Source organism: Phalaenopsis equestris, unplaced genomic scaffold, assembly GCF_001263595.1.
Source record: "Phalaenopsis equestris unplaced genomic scaffold, ASM126359v1 Scaffold000422, whole genome shotgun sequence".
In the NCBI taxonomy this organism is placed as follows: Eukaryota; Viridiplantae; Streptophyta; class Magnoliopsida; order Asparagales; family Orchidaceae; genus Phalaenopsis; species Phalaenopsis equestris.
Window position 1 is genome coordinate 254,296 of NW_018164863.1, and position 4,335 is coordinate 258,630.

The window sequence follows — 4,335 nt, forward strand, 5'->3', positions numbered from 1 at the left end:
ATAATATAGGTTATTTAGGATTTAAAATTTGAAATTTGCTACAAAATCCTAACAAAATATTCAGGACTTTAAAATCCGCACTTTTACTTTCATGCATGATCTTCATGCTAGATTTTAAATAAGTTAGATGCTTGACTATCACCCCCGTCATATTTAATAGGTCGTCCATGCTTAAAATTGTGATAGATAACTGCATCATATTTACATGTTCCAAGGAGAAGCCCCCGAGCTTCTTCAACCCGACCGACCAAGCATAGATGTCTACTTAGATGGTTGTCTAGTGCGTTTAGGGTGTTAGAAGGCTCCCGAACCAGATGGTTGTAAGTCCTTTCGTGTAGAGTGTTTTCATCTTTGTAGTTGAACATTTTCTTTCCTTTCTTTCCAATGGCATTGACGCAACTTCGACAAGAATAAGACCCACCTCTTGGGGCCCCACATGTAGTCATATGATATAGTTTTGTTCATTTGACCTTAGGGCTATTGAGGTTCTTGTGGACGACATAATTCACAGATTACTGATCGGGATCTATAGACGTGTTAGGTTGACGACCTTCACGACAAGGTAGACTTGGGGTCCTCGTACCTTGGGATGACAGATCTGTGGTATCCAGACCCAACTACCTCTACCTTTTAAAATTACATTACCCTTCCTCTTGCTATGCCCCTTTGATCTATTTTGCTTCTTTGACTTTGTTGATACCATCTTGACGACCCAATTACCAATGAGCTGCATCACATTTGAGATACAGTGATTCACCCTTGCCCTTATGACTCGGTGAGCTCTGACATATTGAGATATCCCAGTCAAGATGATTAAGGTTATTTCGTAGGCTCTATATGTCGACAAGCCACTGCCTATTTGGGATGTGAGAGACTCACTCTCTGCCTTGTGGCTTAGTGAGAGCTTTAAAGCATCATGGCGTTCCTATAAGAAATAATCATCCTTTGATGGCTTAGTGAAATGCATTTTATCGAGATTATTCCTTTGTATCCCCTAGGAGGTAATTAACTAGAAGGATATGTTCCTCTGAGAGACTCTTGAACCTAGAATAAAAATGCACTTTTCGATCTCTGATTATACTTGTTAATAAACTAAACCCTCAAATTTGTTGAATTGATATAAGTCAATGCCTACATTTGATTGCAATAAATAAACCATGTCAAATTGAGCCTAATTAACTTTTAGATGAGCCAAAAATGATCATAGACCCAAATTAGCAGAATATAAACCCAATATACCCAATTCTACCTAAGCCCAATTCTAACTAATTTGGGCTAGTCCAACTCCTCCATTAGCTAAACCTTACACAATTATAGCCTAAATACATGGTCAAATGCCGAAGATAATTGCACATGAACTTTGGATCATCTAATCTTGCAAATCTTCTTATTCCAAGTTAGAATGATTCTCTACTTATGATTATGTGATCAAGTTGCTCACATTCATCCACCATTTCAATTACTCCAATAGCTAATCTAAGGTCCTAAATTTTTTTGTAAGAAAAAAATAATCAATTGAGTGGGGAAGTCTTTTTGACTTTGATTAAGTGGTTTTTCAAGTCCCAAGTAAGTTCTCAAAAATAACATATCACCCTTGAATTCCTCTCAAAAAATAAAACCAAAAATCACTAAAAAAAAATTACTAGAGCTTGGTCTTCATAATGAATACCCACTCTCATGTACATTATTAATTTCTAAATGCTTCAGAATTCAAGATAATGTATGATCAAATTTGAGTTATGGAATCTATTGAATCATGTAACTAAGTTCTAGGCTTCTCTACAATGAAGATGTTCTTAGGAAACATACAATGGATAGTCGAGAAATTTCATTACACCTTTAGGTTGTGTTCTTTTCCTATATCTCTTCTTTTTTGAAACCAATCATTCATTCATTATGCTAAAAGCTAGAGCAATTGATATTCTTAGGGTTGATAGAAAAGAAGATTTGGGGATGATAATCAGAGCTACTGGATGTATAATCTATAGCCTTGGATGTGTCATTCAGTAAAAGCTCATACATATGCAATAAGAAGCTTAATATTATTTTTTTTTTTTTTTTCATTGACAAAAAAATCTTAACAAAAATAATAATTTATGTACAAAGATTTGAAATAAAATTATAACAAAAAATATAAATAACACGAAGAAATATAAGTTTTTATTTGCACTATATGTTTCTACACCCATATTTAGAGATATCATTTTAGCTTAGTTAAGAAAGGGAAAAAGAAAGTACCAATCTGAATCAAACAAAAAAAATTAATGAATTATTGGTCTTATCCTTGAAAAATAATATTAAAAATTAGAAGCTTTTACATGCATAGCTCAATATGCTTATGGACTTACTTTTATAATACCCAACTTTCATATTTACACGCATAACACTCGAATTGTTAATATCACATAAACAATAACACCATTATTTTTTATATGTAAATATAAAGGTTTAACTGTGAGATATGTAAATACATAAGAATTGTGTGCTACTTAAGTAAATTTCCCTGAAAACTTAGACAGAACATAACGCCCATTTTCCATATGAACTTCACATATGCAAGCGCATGATGGATTGATCTGGCATATATTTCATGTGCTTTATCATGATATGTACCACGACTTCTAATTTTGCATGTTCAACTTGTTTTCTCTTTTAAGCTTGATATGTCACGAAAATTCAATCGAATAAATAGTACTCTTGTTGCAAGTTGTAAATTTCAAAGAATCCCGATATTCAAACTAAATGTTTGGGATAGATTTTGGGATCATCAAAATTTTATTTTTAATAAATTTATTCTTAGGATGAGTGCATGGTGAAATGAATCCAATAATAATAATAAGTCATGATATTAGTACATCCCTAAAAAATTCTCTTGATCACTAATCTGGATGCGCATTAGAATCATAAGTTTTAAAAATTAAATTAAAAATTATCCACACCCAAATTTACAATCAAATGAAGTGTCTCAGTAAGACAAACCAAAAGACATAAAATGATCAGTTGTCAAGATGAGCCCAGATTATGCACATAAGCATAAGCATAAATTTTAGTATAAACTTTAGAGGATCAAATGATCTTCAAATCTAAAAAGTTTATAATCAAATCGAGTGTCTCGACGAGACAAATCCAAAGAGCCTGAGATTGCATAATTTTGACATCATTAAAGAAATTCAAATGCTTAAACTACATATAAAAAAATCAGTATGAGTCTCCTGACCACAATTCTCTGCCTCTCTGCCACCTCCACCATCATCACCATTGAAGGACCGCCATATTCCTATAACTAGAATGTGTGTCCCATTAATAAGATGCCTATTAGCTCACGCTCCCTGAGCTCAAACACCATTATAGTATCAATATGTTTAACAAATACTAAATGATCGATGGGATCAACTTTGACTGCAAAATGAAGATAATGATCCCTAAAAAAACCCTTCAAAGAAAGATTTTTCAAATTTGGTGAACTCTCTAACGTCGGTAACAGAACATCCAACATATGATCATCGACCAACCAAGAGGTCCTTTACTTCATCGGGCTTATTAACGACGCTTGCCAAATCCACATAAAACCCTCTGTGATCCTGTAAATGAATAATTTTGACACCGTCTCCTCCCCAAGTATAGCTCTGCACCCCCGAAAGTCCTTACTTTCTGCTGCTTTAAAGGCTGGGAATTGCCTGCAAAGAATAGCTTGTAGCATAACAAGACCTCATTCCTTCATGAGTCAGTGATGTCCTCTTGTTGGTTGACTTCTACATCGTCGTAGAAATTTTAACACAGGGTTTGTCTTCTTTGTAATCATGATTCTCTTGCAGATCCGTTAAAACTTTAGAAACCACTGTCGCGCACCATTATCAGCATCAATGCTATTATCGTAGTTGAGGCGAAGGACGCATTCTTATTCCTCGCCTCTATTTAGTCAGCGTTGCACCTTCTTCCTCTTCGTCGGAGATCCCATTCTCTTCCTACGGGTCTCATTCGTAAGCTTACTACCGGCTTCAAGCTCGTCGTACTATTTATTTTAAAGATCTATAACATGGGCTTGAAAAAGGAGGAAGTAGAACGCCTGAATTTTTAGGCCAATTTAGAAAAGGGGCCAGAATTCTAGTTCCCATGTTGCTGGATTTGAAAGTGTTGAATTCTCTTGGAACATTGGGTTTAGTATTGTCAGTGAGTTGAATCAACGTTAGAGAAATTTATGCAAGGAGGGTGAACAAAAAGAATTGAATATATTTTTTAGATTCGATTAATATTGTTATTTTGACCCCCAATTAATGAACTAAAGTAAAAGGACACTTTTGTAATGTGGTACCGCTCACCTACCACATCTCACCT